At 46.0% G+C, this 22,664-nt stretch overlaps 1 protein-coding gene across 4 annotated transcripts in view; it reads right to left on the reverse strand.

Annotated features, from left to right (window-relative positions):
* The window catches only part of KEL (Kell metallo-endopeptidase (Kell blood group)), a 543,196-nt gene that overhangs the window by 263,094 nt on the left and 257,438 nt on the right, over nucleotides 1–22,664 (reverse strand). The gene's annotated exons all lie outside the window — the stretch shown is intronic.

A 22,664-nucleotide genomic window follows, 5' to 3' on the forward strand; every position in this document is an offset into this window, starting at 1 on the left:
AGTGGTTCCCAAATGCACACAGACTCACAGTGTGGTTCTAGACAAGCACCACTATCCCTAGGAATATACCAAAACTCATTCACTACAGTGGAAGTGGTAAAAGAACTGCACACAATCTACATATTTCACGACTACACTTTACTGTCAATACCTAACTCATTTAATGAAAGCATAAGCCATAACTGTCTTCTAATGCTACTAAAACTTGACAACATGACAGGTTTTAAAACAGTTATCTGTCACCAAATACACAATGTTACCAAACGCTTCTCTCACAGTGGTTCCCAAATGCACACAGACTCACAGTGTGATTCTAGACAAGCACAGCTATCCCTAGGAGTTTACCAAAACTCATTCACTACACTGGAAGTGGTAAGGGAACTGCACACAATCTATATATTTCACAACTACACTTTACTGTCAATACCTAACTCATTTAATGAAAGCATAAGCCATAACTGTCTTCTAATGCTACTAAAACTTGACAACATGACAGGTTTCAAAACATTTATCTGTCAGCAAATACACGATGTTACCAAACGCTTCTCTCACAGTGGTTCCCAAATGCACAGAGACTCACAGTGTGATTCTAGACAAGCACCACTATCCCTAGGAGTTTACCAAAACTCATTCACTACAGTGGAAGTGGTAAAGGTACTGCACACAATCTACATATTTCACGACTGCACTTTAATGTCAATGCCTGACTAATTTAATCAACGCATAAGCAAAGACTGGCCTCTAATGCTACTAAAACTTGACAACATGACAGGTTTTCAATCAATTATCTGTCAGCAAATACACGATGTTACCAAACACTTCTCTCACAGTGGTTCCCAAATGCACACAGACTCATAGTGTGATTCTAGACAAGCACCACTATCCCTAGGAGTTTACCAAAACTCATTCACTACACTGGAAGTGGTAAGGGAACTGCACACAATCTACATATTTCACGACTACACTTTACGGTCAATACCTAACTCATTTCATGAAAGCATAAGCCATAACTGTCTTCTAATGCTACTAAAACTTCACAACATGACATGTTTTGAAACAGTTATCTGTCAGCAAATACACAATGTTACCAAACGCTTCTCTCAAAGTGGTTCCCAAATGTACACAGACTCACAGTGCGATTCTAGACAAGCACCACTATCCCTAGGAGTTTACCAAAACTCATTCACTACAGTGGAAGAGGTAAGGGAACTGCACACAATCTACATATTTCATGACTGCACTTTAATGTCAATGCCTGACTCATTTAATCAACGCATATGCAAAGACTGGCTTCTAATGCTTCTAAAACTTGACAACATGACAGATTTTAAAACAGTTATCTGTCAGCAAATACACGATGTTACCAAACGCTTCTCTCACAGTGGTTCCCAAATGCACACAGACTCACAGTGTGGTTCTAGACAAGCACCACTATCCCTAGGAATATACCAAAACTCATTCACTACAGTGGAAGTGGTAAAGGAACTGCACACAATCTACATATTTCACGACTACACTTTACTGTCAATACCTAACTCATTTAATGAAAGCATAAGCCATAACTGTCTTCTAATGCTACTAAAACTTGACAACATGACAGGTTTTAAAACAGTTATCTGTCACCAAATACACAATGTTACCAAACGCTTCTCTCACAGTGGTTCCCAAATGCACACAGACTCACAGTGTGATTCTAGACAAGCACAGCTATCCCTAGGAGTTTACCAAAACTCATTCACTACACTGGAAGTGGTAAGGGAACTGCACACAATCTATATATTTCACAACTACACTTTACTGTCAATACCTAACTCATTTAATGAAAGCATAAGCCATAACTGTCTTCTAATGCTACTAAAACTTGACAACATGACAGGTTTCAAAACATTTATCTGTCAGCAAATACACGATGTTACCAAACGCTTCTCTCACAGTGGTTCCCAAATGCACAGAGACTCACAGTGTGATTCTAGACAAGCACCACTATCCCTAGGAGTTTACCAAAACTCATTCACTACACTGGAAGTGGTAAGGGAACTGCACACAATCTACATATTTCACGACTACACTTTACTGTCAATAACTAACTCATTTAATGAAAGCATAAGCCATAACTGTCTTCTAATGCTACTAAAACTTGACAACATGACAGGTTTTAAAACAGTTATCTGTCAGCCAATACACAATGTTACCAAACGCTTCTCTCACAGTGGTTCCCAAATGCACACAGACTCACAGTGTGATTCTAGACAAGCACCACTATCCCTAGCAGTTTACCATAACTCATTCACTACACTGGAAGTGGTAAGGGAACTGCACCCAATCTACATATTTCACGACTACACTTTACTGTCAATACCTAACTCATTTAATGAAAGCATAAGCAATAACTGTCTTCTAATGCTACTAAAACTTGACAACATGACAGGTTTTAAAACAGTTATCTGTCAGCAAATACACGATGTTACCAAACGCTTCTCTCACACTGGTTCCCAAATGCACACAGACTCACAGTGTTATTCTAGACAAGCACCACTATCCCTAGGAGTTTACCAAAACTCATTCACTACAGTGGAAGAGGTAAGGGAACTGCACACAATCTACATATTTCCCGACTGCACTTTAGTGTCAATGCCTGACTCATTTAATCAACTCATAAGCAAAGACTGGCTTCTAATGCTACTAAAACTTGACAACATGACAGGTTTTAAAACAGTTATCTGTCAACAAATACACGATGTTACCAAACGCTTCTCTCACAGTGGTTCCCAAATGCACACAGACTCACAGTGTGATTCTAGACAAGCACCACTATCCCTAGGAATATACCAAAACTCATTCACTACAGTGGAAGTGGTAAAGGAACTGCACACAATCTACATATTTCACGACTGCACTTTAATGTCAATGCCTGACTAATTTAATCAACGCATAAGCAAAGACTGGCTTCTAATGCTACTAAAACTTGACAACATGACAGGTTTTAAAACAGTTATCTGTCATCAAATACACGATGTTACCAAACGCTTCTCTCACAGTGGTTCCCAAATGTACACAGACTCACAGTGTGATTCTAAACAAGCACCACTGTCCCTAGGAGTTTACCAAAACTCATTCACTACAGTGGAAGAGGTAAAGGAACTGCACACAATCTACATGTTTCACGACTGCACTTTAGTGTCAATGCCTGACTCATTTAATTAATGCATTAGCAAAGACTGGCTTCTAATGCTACTAAAAGTTGACAACATGACAGGTTTTAAAACAGTTATCTGTCAGCAAATACACGATGTTACCAAACACTTCTCTCACAGTGACAAGCACCACTATCCCTAGGAGTTTACCAAAACTAATTCACTACACTGGAAGTGGTAAAGGAACTGCACACAATCTACATATTTCACGACTACACTTTACTGTCAATACCTAACTCATTTAATGAAAGCATAAGCCATAACTGTCTTCTAATGCTACTAAAACTTCACAACATGACATGTTTTAAAACAGTTATCTGTCAGCAAATACACGATGTTACCAAACGCTTCTCTCACAGTGGTTCCCAAATGTACACAGACTCACAGTGTGATTCTAGACAAGCACCACTATCCCTAGGTGTTTACCAAAACTCATTCACTACAGTGGAAGAGGTAAGGGAACTGCACACAATCTACATATTTCACAACTGCACTTTAGTGTCAATGCCTGACTCATTTAATCAACGCATAAGCAAAGACTGGCTTCTAATGCTACTAAAACTTGACAACATCACAGGTTTTAAAAGAGCTATCTGTCAGCAAATACAAGATATTACTAAATGCTTCTCTCACAGTGGTTCCCAAATGCACACAGGCTCTCTGTATGATTCTAGACAAACAACACTATCCCTTGCACTATACCAAAACACATTTCTTCATCTAGAAGAAGTACTACATTTAAGTATAGAAACATAACATAACTCCTTTCACAAATTCATAAACAATGTCTGGTTTCTAATTCTACCAAAATATAAAAACAGCACTGTTATCTGTCTGCAAACACATGAAAAACACAAATGCTTATCACAGAATGGTTTCTACATGCACACACACTGTCAATAAGATTGTAGAGAAAAAAAAGGTACTCCCTACACTTTAGCAGAATAAATACATTAGTCTGATTAAAATCAAAATAGTCTACATACATCCCCTCACAATTAAATAACTCACCTTTCAAGATGTTTTGTAGATTAAGAAGTATATCAGTCACACACCAGATATCAGTCACACACCAGATTTTCTTATACAGAATCTCTGCACTGTGCACCTGTCAGCAGAACCAAAGAATGGCAAAGTTTCAATCTATTTTTCAACACATATACATGTAAACATCAAATCACATTCCTTCCCACATAAATTCAAAAGCAAACACACATTTCTATTGGTTAAACATTTCAACCCTTTCCAAATGACATAAACTTCAACCCTTCCCCCAATCTGCCTTCTGCCCGTTACCATAGAAACAGGTCATGGAACACTGTACTGAGGACACAGGTCACAAGTTCAGCACACACAATGTTGCTAATCAAAACAGCAAGTGTGCTTGACTTCTCAACATATCAGCTTATCATATATAATGTTCCTTACAATCAGTTTTTGTTAACCAATAAGAATCATGCGTTTAAAAAACAGAAATATGCACCCTACCTTTCAGTGTAGAAGGTTGTCAAACAACCAATGATTTCTTGTCTTTTTTCAAAATTGCATCTTAGCCACCATTTTAGAAACATCTTACTTTCCAAACTGCCATTTCATTTAGAGAGACCATCTGAGTGCATCCAGACCTCCTTACAAGATGCTTACAGTGTGGATTGTGGGACACAGCTACATTTTCTGGAGCCAAAGGTATGCAGAAAACAAAGGCCTTCACAAAGATCTAGGTTTGCCAAATGTAGACATTAAATGGATTGGACAGAGAGGGTTAAAGTGGCACCAATTGATGCCATGGGTCAAATCCTTAATGCAAATCCAACACCCTGACCTCATAATAGTGCACTGTGGTTGCAATGACCTAGGCACTTTGACTGGGGTAGGTCTGGAAATGCTTATGAAGGACACCTTTGCTGAACTGATTTCACTTTTCCCTAAAACTGCCTTTGTGTACTCTAACATATGCCAAAGGCAGAAATGGAACTGGTCCGATCATTGTTGTCCACAGATTGAGAAAGCTAGGAAACATGTGAATAAATCTGTTTCTGCTTTTCTCCGAGACTATAGAATGGGGTCCATTTACAATAACAATCTGCGCTTTCATATGCAAGAGATGTATAGGAGAGATGGAGTACACTTTACTGATGAAGGAAACAGAGTCTTCCTCAACAACTTTAGACTCTGTATAGGTACTTACTTATAAGTACCAAACACTCTCAATGAACACAACAGCTCTTTTTAGAGCCACTCAAGAACAAAACACTTAAGGTTAATCTTTATCTCCCAACAATTTCATTTTTTTTCCCTTGGATCCGTGAACCCACCGCGAGAGGATCTGTGCATCCAACGAGATAGGATGCGCGCACCGTGCGCGCATTTCGCCATTTTTTTTTTTTTAAAAGGGGGTCTCCAGGGGGTCCTTCTGGGACCCCCTAAGCACCTCTAGAGGGTCAGAGTATTTCCACTCTGCCCCCTTTATATGTTTTACACACTTATTCCCCTTGCTTCTTCAGCCTCGCTTCTACCGAGGCAGAAAATGGCCGCCAACAGTTTCTGGTTTCGAATGTAGAGAGACACTCGACAGCCAATTAGCATTCAGCGCGCAATCGGGAGGGTGCGCGCTCGGTTCGGGGAGGGTGCGCTTACGGTGCGGGTACGGTCCGCGGATCCTCCGCGGCCATAGATATCAATAACTTTTCTACCCTAATTTTCTCAGGAACTACTGAATGGATTCACACCATAAATGCAAAAGGCACGAGTCCGAACTGAGGACTACCTCTTTGCCAAATTTGGTGTCATTCCGTTCAGCGGTTCGGGCTGTAGCTGCGACAACAGATCCTATGGGAAATTGCATGGGGGAAATGCGTTTTGGGACCCCCCTTTTTTCTCGGCCCCCGCTTGAAGGATCACCAAAAAACTTTCAGGGTAGGAGCGGAGTGGAGCTGGCCAAAAGTTTGGAAAAGTTCGCGAGCATTCGTCAACCGGCGCCAGACTTATTGGGAATAGAATGTTGCGGATTTCCTATAGAAAATAGGTCCTAACTATAACTACCTACTGGCGACCGCCAGTAGGTGATATATATTCCACACAAAGATTAGAGTAATACGCACGCTCAGAAATTGCTGGTTGCAGAATTTATTGCAATAAATTCTGCAGCTGGCAATTCCTGAGCGTGCGTACTACTCTCTTTGTGTAGCATAATTTCTTCAGCTGGCTCAGTGTATGTATATATATATGTATGTATGTGTGTGTGTGTGTGTGTGTGTGTATATTACCTACTGGCGGTCGCCAGTAGGTAGTCATAGTTAAGATCTCGTTTCTATTCAAAAAGCGTTTTTTTCTTTTGCCAATATCTTTTGCGTTGTTTGACGAATCTTCACAAAATTTTCAAAACTAATGGCCCGCTCAGGTCTGCTCCTGACTTGAAAGTTTCGGGGTGATTCGGAAAGCGGGGTCCGAGAAAAAAAGGGGGCCCCAAAATGTGTTTTCCCCATGTTAATTTCCTTAGGAAAAATTGGAACAGGCTACAGGCCGAACTGCTTAAAGGAATTACACCAAATTTGGCAAAAAGGTAGCTCTTGGTTCAGAAAGCGCCTTTGTTTTTAAATGGTGTAAATCCATTCGGTAGTTTCTGAGAAATTAAAAAAAGAAAAATATCGATATCTGAGCACCGAGAAGGGTTCGCGAACCTTCCCAAGCACGAGCTCAATTCTGATTGCCAACACTCCAAACCAGGAAGTGTTGGCAGCCATATTGTGACTCGGTAGAACCGAGTCACAAGTAAACAGTAAAACAAATATAAAAAACAAGAAAAGGAGGCACCCTGACCCCCTAGGCCTGCTCAGGGGGTCCCACAAGGACCCCCAGGGCCCAAAAAAACCATTAAAAAAAAAAACGTTGGCAGAATTCACACTGGGGTCGCGAATCCTGCCAAAATTATTTTAAAAAATGAAGCACGGGCTCCTGCGTTTCATTTTAATGAGACCCCCGGGTGGGCCAGGTCCCGGGAAAATTGTTCAAAAATAATAGCGTGGGCCTAGCCCGGGGACCGCCACTTTTCCGGGGCTTTTTGCTAAATGAATGCGTGGGGGGTTCCAACCCCCCACTCACCCCAGGGACCACCACCTCCCCGGGTGTAATGACACACTTTAGATCTCCCCTGGACCAAGGAATGTACCGTCACTTTCCCAGGGCGAGAATATCAGTTCCAGACTTATGGAATAAAACATATACACAGCACTTCCTAAGGTGGGCAAACTTTCAACACTCCCCCAAAGGCAAGGCAAGAAAACAATATATACACAAACTTTGCACATCACTTGCTCAGGAGTAGCACCAACTTCCTATAACACAATTACCTGCTAGAAGGGAATTCACCCATCCTTCTACAACAGAATACTTGGCCAAGAAGAGTCCACACCTCCTGCTACAAGGAAAAGACAAATTGGTATATCTGGGATGTATTTATTTGTAAATAGCACCACACAGTAAGCCAAATGCACCTAACATAGCAGACTCTAACATATCAACAGTATGATTGAAACTCAATCAAGACAAATATATATTTAGAAATATATATGTATGGATATAAGACTCAGAAAATTAGAAGGAAAGGAAAGAATTCAGAAAAGAATCAAGAGACAGTTAGTAGCAGAGACACCTCACCTAATGCTCCATCATTTCACCCCACTTTGCTCAAGGGGAGTCTATTGCTTGAACAAGGCAAAAGCTCAGAGGTGACCCCACTTTTTCCATGACAGCACGTCTGCTCCATGGATGAACTTCCACCAAGCCAGTGTAGACTCCCCTTTTTAATACACATTCAAAACACAGCGAAGCTTCTAGCAAGCCACGCCCCCTAGTTCTCATGAGAGCCCGTACCAGCTTGCTTCAAGGTCAGAGCAATGGTTGATCAGGCCCTTGCTATGACTAAAAGTCAAACCATGTACATTCCTCTGATAAGAACCAGTTCTCTCTAGTCAGTAAAATGTGAAAAACAGGGAAAAAGAGCAGACCATGCCCTCCCCACTTTGCAGCTTCGTGCAGGCACAGAAAATGGCTTCAGAGTTAGTTAAGCCATGCACACAAAGGCCCAAATCAAGATGGAATCAGAAAAGCAAGGCACCTATAATTCTCATCCACACAACTTACAAGCACCACTGTGCACACAGAAAAGTTTGAAGCAAGGTAAAGTCAGAAGGCAGAATGACATTATACCACGTCAAAGCCAATAGGTCAAAGTCATAATTCACCTAACCCAAATAACATTATACACTTAATCCCTCAGTATACAACATTGAGCACATGTGTGCACCACCACCCAAAAGACTGCACCTCAACATTCCATACCTTCTATTCTTGGAAAGACTATTCCATTAAAAGGCAGAAGAAAAACAGGCATATGTAAACCCATCCTACATTAAGGCTAAGGTAACATAACACACATTAGTCAGTACAGAATGGTGGTGGTTGAGGGTCATCATAGGGTGTCAGACCACAAAAGTGGCTTATTCACTACACCCGGGGCACATACTTATTTAAATTTGGGGGTCCGTAGCGGACCCCCAGCCCTGGGGACCACCACTTCCCCGGGGCTATTTTTAAGAACGGAGGGGGGCCGTGCGGCCACCTCTTGGAGCCCTATATGGCCCTGGGGACCGCCACCCCCCAGGCCCAGCTCCTGCAGTGTCCCGGGGTGCCCACCCTGGGACACTGCTATTTGCAATGACAGGGCGAGCCGTGTGGCGCCCGCCCTGTCATTGCAAACGCTGCTTTGCTTCATTGAAGCGAGAGCAGGGAAACCTGCTCTCGCTTCACTGAAGCAAAGCAGGATTGCTTTTCCACAAGGGGAGCTGCATGTCAGCAGCTCCCTTTGTGGAAAAGCAATGCTGGCTACCGCAGGAGGCAGGGAGCCGGCAGGACCGTGGGGGCATTGGGGCTCCCCCCGCGGTCCCCAACGGGTAGGGCCAGAAGTGGCCCGGGAGGGAGGCCACGTGGCCCCCTCCCTCAATAAAAAACAAGCATTGGCATAGCCAATAGGTCTCGCTTTTGGGACCTTATAAGTATTTATTTATGCAGCACAATATCCTTGGTACAACAACATCAACTGTTGCATGACGAAACACTTATAAGGTCCCAAAGGTGAGACCTATTGGCTATGCCAATGCTTCTGTATTTTTACAAATTAAGCCTTGCTTCAAGTACACATCTACACACAACAAGCAAGGCTGAGTCCTAGAGAGGAAAAAAAGAACCAATCCGTGCCTACAGCCTGAACGGCAGCAAACACACCCGGAGTCAGTGCTCTACCTACAGAGTTAAAATACTGTGTCCAGTACAACAGACGCTGGGCTTCGAGGCCTTTGAGGTGAAGGACGGCCTTGGTGCGAACAAAACAAAACTGTGACACCGGAAGGCAGGACAAACTCTTGCAAGTGTAAGGAAAGACAGGAGGAAAAGAAGAAGGAATAAGGGAAGGATTGCAGGTGAGGTAAAAAGGAAGGAAGGCGAGGGAAGAGGGAATATAGAAAAGACAGACAGAAGAAAGGACAGACAGAAAGAAGGAAAGAGTGAAGGATGGAATAATGGAAGAGAGGCAGGAAAGAAAGGTGGGAAGCAAAGGAGCAGGGAAAGGAGAAAGAATGAAAAGTCCGGGATCCTGGGGCAAAAGATGGAGCAGACGGGGGATACTATGGAGGGACAAATAGAATGAGGGAAGGAACGACAGGGAACGTGAGAAGGAAAGGGAGGGATGTAAAAAAGGTAGGGCAGAAGGAAACATGGAAGGTAGGATGGATGGATGGAAGAGGGAAGGTAGGGCGGAGCAGACCGAGGGAGGGGGAAAGAAGGAAGGTGGGCGGACAGGGAAAGAACCTAGGTAGGGACAGAGAAAGGGGGCAAAGAGGCAAGGAATAAAAGGAATGAGAAAATAATGGGACAAGAGAAAGAAGGAAAAAGAAAAGGATATGGGAATTAAGAAGGCAAAGGTGAAAGAACAAAGGAACAAAGCACAGGGGTGAAGATGCAGTTAGGTACGGGGAGAGAAGGATGAAAGATAGGAAGAACTAGGGGCATATTCACGAAGAGCCGTCCAATATAGCTTCACATCTCTGCACTCACAGCCCTGTCACCCTTCTTATACATGTGTGCGAATTTATAAAATATATTGTCCTCTGATACACCACGTATGGTAATTAGCCCACATTTTCCCTGCACTTAGCTACCGTCACACGCTCTCGCTCAAAAATCAAGGTCTGTATACTCTACAGATAGGGGCCCCAAGCAGCCAGACCTGGAGCTCTATAAAGCATCAAGTCAATACATTGAAGGCAGGATGTACAGGAAACGCAGAAATATACAGGAAGGTGACGAAGAGGCGGACGGGGGAAGGTTCCAGGAGAAGGACAGGGGAGAAGAGGCGCATGAAAGCGGACTCTGCTCGCCGAAGCGAAAGTAATTTGTATCTCTCTCAGATTACTGCTCCAGAGGCAGCCTGAGCTCCCAGGGTGAAAAGTGGGTCAATAGAGATTGTAAGGAATGCAATCCAATGGACGGGGGTGGAGGCGGGAGAGTGGAGGGGGCGGGGCAAGAGACAGGGTCAGTCAGAGGTGGAGAGGCAGAGACACAATAACGGATACGGATAGCCAGAAAGGGTAAATGAAGTACAAGCTGGGGCGAAGAATAAGAACCGCGTTCCCAGTGGCACTGTTAAATCGAGATCCGACTGATTGTGTAAAAAAACGGGTAATATAATGTGGTAATATTGAATGTTTTCATCTATCATGAGGTGCAAAACTCGAAATGTGAGTTATTAAGTTTATTATAATTTTAGGTTATAGGACTGGAAGTTGAACAGGGATCATAGACGCAGAGTATATGGGGGAGTAAAGAGGGGGCAGAGGATGCCCGCAAGCGATGCACTTAATGAGCCATGACGGCTCGTAACTGTGCGCGTAACCACACGCTCTAGGCCACACAAAAAACTGTGGTCGGCTTTTTAAAGCCCACTCGCTAAATGTCTCGCCAGGGCAGTGCATGCACTGGCTCAGGTGAGACCTAAAAAATAAGAAGAAGAAAATAGGAGGCAGAGCCCCGGGGGATGGGGTTCCCGGGGCTAATAGAGGCCTCAGGAGGGGGGGCATGCACCCCCCTCCTTAAAAAATAGTTGAAATGAATAAAAAATATATATATTGCCATGCCCCGAGGGATGGGGTCCCCAAGGCCGCAATTGGCCTTGGGAGGGGGTGCCACACGGTGCCCTTCCCGCCCGGAGGCCCTGCCTCCTCCCTGCAGCACTCTGCAAATGTGCCCCCTGGTACATTGTAAGATGGGGAACTAATTCCTCTTGAATACTGAGGGTCCCTGGGGGCCAACTTGCCCACCAGGTACCTTTAGTATGTGCCAGGGAGCTGCGTTGCAGAGAGGTGGTCCAAGGCCATGCCCCCTTTTTACACCACTCTGTAACGCAGCTCTGTGGCGCTAACTGGAGGTACATGGTGGGCTAGTTGGCCACCATGGACCCTCAGGATTCAAGGGGAATTAATCCCCCAACGTACAACACACCAGGGGGCGCGTTTGCACAGTGGTGCAGGGAGGGGGCGGGGCCTAATATTACAAGTGTGTAAACACACCCCATGGTGCTTTGCAAATTGGGGGATTAAGTCCCCTTGAATCCTGAGGGTCCCTGGGGGCCAACTAGCCCACCAGGTACCTCCAGTAAGCGCCACAGAGCTGCGTTGCAGAGAGGTGGTTCGAGGCCGTGTCCCTTTTTAAACCTCTCTGCAACGCAGCTCTGTGGTGCTTACTGGAGATACCTGGTGGGCTATTTGGCCCCCAAGGACCATCAGGATTCAAGGGGACTTAATCCCCCAAATTACAATGCACCAGGGGGCGTGTTTGCACAGTGGTGCAGGGAGGGGGCGGGGCCTGATATACAAGTGTGTAAACACACCCCCTGGCGAGTTGTAAATTGGGAGATTAAGTCCCCTTGAATCCTGAGGATCCCTGGGGGCCAACTAGCCCACCAAGTACCTCCAGTAAGTGCCACAGAGCTGCGTTGCAGAGAGGTAGTCTGAGGCCACTCCCCTTTTTACACCACTCTGCAAACGCGGCTTCTGGTGCACTGCTGGTGGGGCAATGAGGTCCTCTTGTGACCTGAGGACCTCAGGACACAAGTGGACTTAATCCTCTGAGCAGCAGTACGCCAGAAGCAGGGTTTGCAGAGTGTTGTAAAAAGGGGCGGGCCTCAGAACACCTCTCTGCAACGCAGCTCTGTGGCACTTACTGGATGTCCCTGGTGGGCTACTTGGCCACCAGAGACCTTCAGGATTCAAGGGGACTTAAAAGGGATGTTATAGTTAGAAATTAGCATTTACAAAACCATTGAAATTCACTGAAAAACCATAGGTTTCAGGCACGTTATAGTTAGAAATTAGCATTTAAAAAACCTTACAAATTCACTGAAACAAACCATAGGTTTCAGGGACATTATAGTTAGTTGGACATTTCGCTCGTACAAAACCATCGAAATTCCACCGTTATAGTTAGTTCAGGTAACTATAACTCGTGCCCCCGCAATGCACTGCTGATGACGTCACATATTACATCTTTCATGACATGGTCAGTGACATCACTGATGACATCTCAAATGACATCACTGATGACATCATCCAGTGACTGTGTGTTTCTTTACATTTTAAATATGTATTATATATATGCCTGTGGGGTGTGCAACATTTGAATTCTGGGCAGGCGAGGGAGTGGAACAAAGGACTGTGGCACCGGCAATCTGGAGGCACAATGGCTGATTCAGCTTCGGGGGACCGAATGTGTCATGTGGCATGGGAGCAACATCTAATATTTCAATTGTAAATTGTCTAGGAGAGACTGAGAACCTTTACAAAGAAAAGTAATGAAATGTTCACCATCAGGATGCAAGCCATCAAAGACATGCTGTCATGGCCGCCAGGGAGAGAGGTATCATGACCTCAACCTAGTGAGTCCTTCATTGCCTCCCATGACTTTGTGTTCTTCCAATAAGATCCTGGTAATGTGCATTTAAAATCTGTGTAATACCAAATGCCTAGTCGATAAGCAAGGATGAAGGCTCGAAGCGGAAATGCATTTGCTGAATAAATCCACCTGAAACGTGTCCCAAGAGTGCTTTGCATCTTTCTTGGAGCCTGAATATGTATATGTATACATATAATGAAATAATGTTAAACCTTTGTTAGTTAGGAAAACTTAATTCTTTCTATACAAGCCAAACTTACAATACACAAAAATCAAAAGTTCAGTTATAGTTATATCTTAAATTTATGTGTTACGGACCATCGTTACATTTATATAACTTTATTTATTCTTTAGCTATGAAGAAAAGTTAAACTACACATAAATGTACCTTTCTAAACTTATTCTTATACCTTTAATTTATAATTTATGCAACACCTTCAAATTATTATAACTCATGCACCTCCATACACTGTACAATCAACTCAGTAGCCACACTACATGAACAATAATTCACACCTTCTCCATGCACTGCTTATTCACTTTTGTCTTATATCAGTAATACCACCTAAAGTAATTGTATTTACAATAATGGTTATGATATCCCAAATCATATATTTTGTGAGAACACATTGCATGGTAGAGTGGTGACTGTTAATGTAGTATAGCTGAAGAATAAATAAAGACATATACATTTAAAGGTGGGCCGTAACTTATAAATTTAAGGTTGAACTATAACTGAAGAATTTCTATTGTTTGTGTATTTTCAGTTTGGTTTGTATAGAAAGAATAAATTAAGTTTTCCTAACCTGAGGTTTAACCCTTAATTTTTTTATGGAATTTCAATGTTTTTTTTTTTTTAAATACATTTTTTTTTTCAAATCGTAGAGTTTACTGACATGTGCTGTAGAGTTATTAAGCAGAGTGTGGTACAGTACAGTAGAGAAAAGTGTCATGAAGTGTATTGTGGTATCGTGTTGTAGAGTGAAGTGCAGTGGAGTGAAGCAGAGGGGAGTGTACTACAGTAGAATGGGGTACAGTGAAGTGGTGTAGAATGGAGTGGCTTCGAGTGAAGTGTTGTACAGTGTAGTGCGATTCAGTGGAGTGGCAAATAATGGGGAGGTGTAGAGTGGAGTGTTGTACAGTGGAGTGGTGCAAAGTGGAGTGGTGTACAGTAGAACATCATACATTGGAATGGTGGAGACTGGAGTGGCGTAGAGTATAGTGTGGCAGAGTGGAGTAGCATAGAGCGGAATGGCGTATAGTGAAGTGTTGTACAGTGGCTTACAGTGGAATAGCATTTACTGGAGTGGCATAAAGGTGAGTGACATAGAATGGCATATCTTAGAGTGTAGTGGTGAGAGTTGAGTTGCGTACAGTGGAATAGCATAAAGTGTAGTTACATAGAGGGGACTTGTGTAGAGTGCAGGAGCGGAATATAGTGGAGTGGCGTAGAGTGGAATGGCATAGGATGGAATTGCGTAGAGTGGAGTGGGGTAGAGTAGAGTGGCATAGAATGCAGGGATTTACAGTGGAGTGGGCTAGAGTGGATTGATATACAGTGGAATAGCATTGAGTGGAGAAGCATACAGTGGAGTTGTGCAGAGAGAAGTGGCATAAAAGTGGAGTGTTCTAGAGTTTGTCTGGCGTAGAATGGAGTGAGGTACAGTGCAATGGCATACAGTGGAAAAGTAAAGTGGAGTGGCGTAGAGTGGAGTGGCATACACTGGAGTAGCATACAGTGGAATAGTTTACACTGGCGAAGGTTGGAGTGGCGTTGAGTGGAATAGCGTACAGTCATTTTAATATCTTAATATGTATATATTTGTTTATATTTATTTTTGGTACCCCGGAATTCCTCCCTGGAATTCACCCCTGGAATTCCCCTGCTCCTGCCTCCCAGCCTCTCCTCCCTCGCTCCTCCCCTACTCCGAAGGCTCACCAAAGGCAAGCCCATCTGTGCCCGTCTGCGACCTGACTGCGGCCAGCACCAGGAACCCTGGACCTCCCACTACCCATCGCTACGACACCACCAATCTCCTCGCACTCAACCCTGGAAGACTTAGAGAATGCCAACAGGCCTCGCCGAACATGGCCCATGGCCAGTTCTCCTGCCTCCAATGCTACCAGACCCTCACCGCCACCCCGGCCTCCAACACCGCTGACGCCAACACCGGCGACACCCTAAAATCCATCCTCCTCAATGTACGTGCCGCACACAAACACGCCATGGAAATCTGGAACCTACTCGACTCTCTATCGCCCGACATCGCCTTCTTCACAGAGACTTGGACCAACGCATCCTCCGCCCTGACATCAGCACCACCATCCCAGACAGATATAAGATCCAGAGGAAAGACCACCCCAACCACCCAGGAGGGGTCCTCGCCATCGCCCACAAGAGCATCCTCCACCTCACCACCTCCAGCTAATCCTTCCCCTCTGCCGAACACCTGCACTTCCAGATCCAGACCACCCCCAAAGCCACACTCCGAGGAACCCTTGTCTACAGACCTCCAGCCCTGAACACCGTTCGCCACCACCATCACCAACTTCATCGCACCCCACGCCATCGCCTCAACAAACTACATACTCATTGGAGTCCTGAAATTCCACCTCGACAACCCCAGTGACCTCAACTCCACTATCCTTTGTGACAACCTCACCAGCATCGGACTTAAACAACTCGTCAACACACTGACCCACAGAGAAGGACACACCCTCGACCCCATCTTCGCGGCAGAAAACGGCATCTAATTCAGCCACACAATGCAGCCGCCATGGACTGACCACCACTGCGTACACTTCGCCATCTACAAACCCAAGGCACCCAAACCAGCCCCATGCCCACCACGAAAGAACTGGAGCAAGGTTACCGACGAGCAACTTAACTCCACCCTCACCCGAGACAACCACACCTGGGCACCCGACGCAAACGACGCAGCCAGAGAACTCCACACCTGGATCTCCGACTGTGCAGATGTGCTTTCCTCGCTACGCAACTCCGACAGAAAACGCCCCAGGAAAGCCGCCTGGTTCACCACCGCTCTCCAAGAAGCCAGACACACCTGCGGACCCTGGAGAAGAACTGGAGAAACACCAAGACAATCGAAAACCACACCACCTACAAGGACACCATGACTGACTACCACAACCAGATCAGAGCCACCAAGAGGAACTTCATCCACAACAAAATCCTGGCCAACTCCACCAACTCCAAGGAACTTTTTGTTATGTTATGTTATGTTAACGGATTTTGGAAAGCGCCTGGTTACACTATATCAGTGTGTCCCCGCGCTGCGGTGGAGCAGCAAGAGCAGATACTCAGGTCTATATGTGTGGGAATAGAAGAGTCTTAAGCTTTTTCTTAAAAATACTTTCAACTGGTTCCAGTCGGAGGCACGCCGGTAGTTTATTCCAGGATTGGGCCGCCAGGAGTCGAAAAGAGCGGCCCCCCATCCTGGCTCTTTTTATCAAGGGGACACAGACTAAGCCCAGTCCCTCAGACCTGAGGCGACGGGCGGGAGTGTAGGGGGTGAGAAGGTTACGCAGGTAGGCAGGAGCAGTCCCCTGCATAATGCGATAGCACACACATAATGCCTTAAAGCGTGCTCGTTCCCGGATAGGAAGCCAGTGTAAGAAGGCAAGAGCCGGCTTAGAGGGGGCTCTCATAGGGCGCTTCAGGACTAGGCGGGCCGCTGCGTTCTGAACGCATTGTAGTCTCTGTGTGCACCTTTCTGTAGCCCCCAGAAGGAGAACATTCCCGTAATCAAGACGGGAAGTTACAAGTGCGTGAATCATGGTCTTCCTGGCCGCCGTGGGTAGTATATCAAGGGTTTTCCTAAGTTTTTTAAGGATTCCATAGCAAGTGCCAGCAACCCGTCTGGTGTGGTAATCAAACGAGAGGTGGGTGTCCATCCAGACCCCAAGATTTTTTGCCTGGGCACAAGGTATAGGAGTAGGGCCCAAATCTTGCGGCCACCACGCAGACGACCAAACGGAAGGGGCTTTCCCTACTATCAACACTTCTGTCTTATTGCCGTTGAGTTTTAGACAGTTTATATCCATCCAGGCTGCAAGTTCTTGGAGGCACGCCACTAGGTTGGGAGCTGCCGATTGTTGGTCTTGAGTCAAGGACACAACCAGCTGGGTGTCATCGGCATAGGACACCACACCAACCCCAAAGCCTTCCGCAATCTCAGCTAGAGGAGCCACGTAGAGATTAAAAAGGGTAGGACTTAGGATTGAGCCCTGGGGGACCCCCTGTTGCAGTGCCATCACTTTAGAATAGAATTTCCCCTGCCTCACCTGGAAGCTACGATTTGTCAAGAAAGAAGTGAGCCAACCCAAAGCCTTCCCAGATAGACCTCCCCTCTTCAAACGATCGACCAATATCTTGTGGGCCACAGTATCAAAGTCCGCACTGAGGTCGAGCAGGATCAGGGCGGCAGTCTGGCCCGCGTCCACAAATTGCCGGATGGTCTCTGTGGCCAGAAGGAGGGCGGACTCTGTCGAATGACAAGAGCGGAAGCCCGACTGGGTGGGGTGTAGAAGATGGAATTTCTCAATGTGCGCCGTGAGCTGCTGGTTGACCACTTTCTCTGCGATTTTGGCAAAGTATGGAAGAAGGGAGATGGGTCGTAGGTTCTCCAGGCGCTCAAGGCCTAGCTGCGTTTTTTTTGGAAGGGGAAGAACAACTGCCTCCTTCCAGCAGTTAGGGACTGTACTGGTCTTAAATGAGATCTCCAGGAGATACCTGATGAAGGGTTCCAGAGCTTCTAAGCATCCCTCAAGTTTTTTCGGGGAGGCCAGGTCTTTGGGAGACCCTGACTTAACGCTGCGACAGATTTTTATCAAAATTTCAGGGGAAGGGATTAGAAAGTTCTCAAGCCTTTCCTCCTGTGCTACAATTATATGGCGAGATGTAGCCCATCTGTCTTGGTCAGCCGGAGCCACAACAGGGAAGGAAGAGTATATTGTTAATACCTTCTCAGAAAAGAATTCCGCTATTTGGTTGCAGCGTTCGACTGAACCAACGGCAGGCGCTACTATAGAGTCTATGGAGGAGATCTCTCTATAGACCTTGAATAATTCTCTAGTGGAGTTTTCTGCAGATCTGATTCTTTCTTGGTAATATTCAGCCTTGATTTTCCTGATAAGCCTATGATAGGCTTTCAGCGATGTTTTGTATTCATTTCTCCCTTGCATGGAGAAGTTCTTCCTCCATAATCTTTCCACGCGTTGGCACTCTGCCTTAGCAGTTCTCAGGGCATTATTGAACCAAGGAGCAGATTTTTTGGTTCTGGGTACTGTTTTACATGCCCAGGGGGCAGTTATATTAAGAGCTTCATCTATCCTCCCATCCAGTTCACGACAGGCACTATCGGCGTCCTTACCCCCGGGCGGGCCCCCCCTCAGGAGGGCACTCTTAAACCTGTCTGGGGAGAAGCCAGCCCATTTCCGGCAAACTATACCCTCACATGAGTATTCTTTCGCCTTCGGGATGGAGGTCCGGAGCAAGAAAGGAATTAAATAATGGTCCGTCCAAATCAGAGGCAGAGGGGTGCTAACCATCACCTCCTCCCAGTTGGAGAAAATAGGGTCAAGCAAGTGGCCCTTCTGATGGGTAGGGCCCGTAACACTGAGTTGAAGTTGCAGTGTCGATAGCTCCTGGCGCAGCGCTTGTGCCATTGCGCAGCCGGCATCCTCCAGATGTAGATTGAGATCGCCTAGCACAATAAGCTTGCTATAGCGGAGAGCTGGTAGGGTGAGGTAGTCTACCAAACTTGATACAAATCGGGATGAATACCCCGGAGGCCTGTATGCCAGGAGGCCTTTAACAATACACTTGCTATCAATCATGATAGTAAACAGACCGGCCTCACAATCAGTAATGGCAATAGGCTCAAGCTTGCACTGAATATCATGTTTAAAAATGATGGCCACGCCGCCTCCCCTACCGGAATCCCTATCAATATGGTTAATAGAATACCCCACTGGCAGAGCTTCGAGGAGTTCAGGAGCTGCGTCCTCGTCCAGCCAGGTTTCGGTGAGAAACAAAATATCGACCTGATTGTCGGTCAGGAGGTCGTAGATCTCTAATCTATGTTTCTTGAGAGAGCGGCAGTTAAGAAGACCGCAGGTTAGAGTGGGTGAGCCCATCTTTCCCTCACGCGTGGTGTTAAATTTAAAGGGGCAGTGATTGCAGGCTCTAGTTAGGCCGTCGGCGAACATAGAATGAGTGCAAGTATCAGCAATTATGGGGCGAAGAGCAAGAAGGCTTTGCCTATTGTAGTATAATTCCCTGCTAAAACAACCAGGGGGACTGGCCCCGGTCCCCGTACGGCCGCGGACGGGCGCAGACGGGCTTGCCTTAGGCGCGCCTTCGGCGCACCAGCGGCGCGCCCGCTGCGCGCGTCGCTGGCGCGGGCGCCGGAGCATGCGCCTTTAAGCCTCCCCACAGCCTGAGAGTCACCCGGAAGTGCCTTGTCCTGACCTTCTCCGCCCTCCGCGCAACGGTACTAGTTACCGCGTCGGGGCGGGAAGGAGGAAGAAGGAACAGAGGCACACAATAATTTACCAACCCACACAGTGAAGCCACAAACATCACCCCATCCCAAAACCTCTGTGACAAGCTTGTAACCTATTTCCACTTCAAGATCATAAACCTCCACGACAACTTCATCGACCATCCACCAGGTGCCACAGACGGCCCCCGCCCCCCAGAAACACCAGCCAGCCCACCATCTCCAACTGGACACTGATCACGGCCGAAGACACCGCCCATGAAAAGCAGCCACTCGGGAGCCCCCACCATCCCCTGCCCCCCTCACATCTACCACAGAGCCGCGGCTGCCATCGCACCTGAACTACAATGCACCATCAACACCACCTTCAAAACAGGCACCTTCCCAGATGACTGGAAGCTCACAGAAGCCAGACCTCTGCTCAAGAAGCCCACAGCTGACCCCACTGACCTCAGGAACTATTGGCCCATCTTGCTCTTCTCCTTTGCAGCCAAAGTTGCAGAGAAAACAGTAAACAGTAAACTGACACGATTCATTGAAGAGACCGCCGTCCTCAACCCGTCCCAATCCGGATTCCAAAGCAACCACAGCACAGAGACTGCCCTACTTGCCACCACAGATGACATCTGCACCCTCCTGTACCCAGGCCACTCCGCAGCCCTCATCCTACTCGACCTATCAGCGGCCTTCGACACCGTCTCCCACCGCACACTAGTCACCAGACTACACGATGCAGGCATACAAGGAACAGCCCTGGACTGGATCCGATCATTCCTCACCGGAAGAAGCCAAACAATCAAACTCCCACCCTTCCTCTCCGACCACACTAAAATCACCTGTGGAGTCCCACAGGGTTCATCCCTGACCCCATCCTCTTCAACATCTACATGGTCCCCCTCGCAGCCATCGTCCAACAAAACGGCCTCAACATCGTATCCTGCGCCGATGACACCCAGCTCATCCCCCCCCCCACCAAAGACCCCACCACTGCCAAACTGAAACTTCCAGAAAGGAATGCAAGACATCGAAGTCTGGATGACCAACAGCTGGCTGAAGCTCAACGCTGAGAAGACAGAAGTCCTCGTCCTCGGTACCACCCCTTCTCCATGGGACAGCACTTGGTGGCCGACCGCCCTCAGAAGCCCACCTACCCCCTCAGACCACACCAATTACCTCGGCATTGTACTCGACTCATCACTCACCATGAACCGACAGGTCAACACCGTCACCTCCAGCTGCTTCAACACCCTCCGCATCCTCTGCAAGACCTTCAAGTGGATCCCCCCCTGAGTCAAGGAAGACAGTCGCCCACGCACTCATCACCAGCAGACTGGATTATGGAAACACCAGCATCAACAAGTCCCTACTCTGCAAACTCCAGACAATACAGAACACCGCCACCAGACTCGTCTTCGGCATCCCCCGACACGAACATATCAGTCAACACCTACAAAGTCTCCACTGGCTCCCCGTGGAGAAAACAGTCACTTTCAAAATCCTCACTCACGCCTACAAATGCCTACACAACAACGGACCCAAATACCTCAACGACAGAATCAACTTCCACGTACCCAAAAGAAACCTCCGATCTTCCAACCTCGCACTGGCCGAAACCCTGCGCATCCACAGAGCCAGAGCAGGCAGAAGATCCTTCTCTCACATTGCAGCCAAGACCTGGAACGAGCTACCGGCAGACTTCAGACGTGCCCCCTCCCTTAAGACCTTCAGGAAGACACTCAAGACCTGGCTCTTTGGCTAAACAGATCTGCGGACCCCCGTTCAGCCCCTTGAGACCCTCACGGGTGAGTAGCGCGCTTACAATTCCCTGACTGGTTGATTGATTGAAGGCAGATGTTTTTTGAAAAAGACATAGAAATGTATAAATATTTTTTCCTATCTATTTCCACTTTAATAAAATGGTGTTAGGTAAGGTAAAAATATCTAATCAAATGCTTACCTACATCTAAGAGTGAAACGCAGAACACAGGCAAAGTGCACCAAAAAAGAAAACATGTTCACGCCACATCCAATAGAAATGTCCATGGAAAAGTCATTGGTGGAAAAATATGTTTGGGTCAGGAGCCCCCTTTTATCTTTAAATACCATTGACCAATCACCGCAAATCTTTGCATCATCTGCCAATGTAGAAAGAAGAATAGGTCTGCAAGGTTTGTAGAGATTTGTCAAATGGGATCAAAGTTAGTACTTGTGAAAAATCTGATGAATTCGTATCTCTGGTAACCCTAACTACAGAGCGGATACTGTTACTCTGTGTCACACACACAAATGTATTCACTGCCACAGAAGAAAGTGGCTTTCCAATTGCAGTTACACCAATTTAATGTGTAGTCAAGCCAACAAAAATGAAGCATTTTGTCTTTGCAGTAGCCTTTGTCAAGTAATTTGTGACCATAAACCAAAGAAATAAATACAAAGCAGCTCCATGAATATAGACTAAGTACTTCAGATTAGTGTTTCCCTGAGTCCCACACAATCTTAAAATGTGGCTTATTCTTTGCAAATTCAGTGAATCATCCTACATAATGCATTTGAAAGAAATAACTAACAAAAACATTGTATAATAATTCTTGTATGTACTGGACATGGATCAAGAAATAAACAACTCGTCAGATCATTCACTGTGGTTGGAGGAAATGATTCAGAGCAACAATATGGTATCTCATCAAGTAGAAGGCATAAGAGAAAAGGGGGCTTCTAACATACAGCCCTTAATTGTGTGAGTTGCATAGTGCCTGGATGGTGGTTGTTAAAAGTGATCCAAAGATCACCAATCGATAAAGCGGCCAATATTTTGTATCCCAACAACCGTACGTCTGCTGTTGCATATGATCAGACCATGCACTGAAGTATTATTGCAAAAGAGATTGAAGGAGATGAGGTGATCTGGCCTCAGAGATCAGTGCAGACGGAAGGTCAGATACAC

Source organism: Triturus cristatus, chromosome 7, assembly GCF_964204655.1.
Source record: "Triturus cristatus chromosome 7, aTriCri1.1, whole genome shotgun sequence".
NCBI classification, from domain to species: Eukaryota; Metazoa; Chordata; class Amphibia; order Caudata; family Salamandridae; genus Triturus; species Triturus cristatus.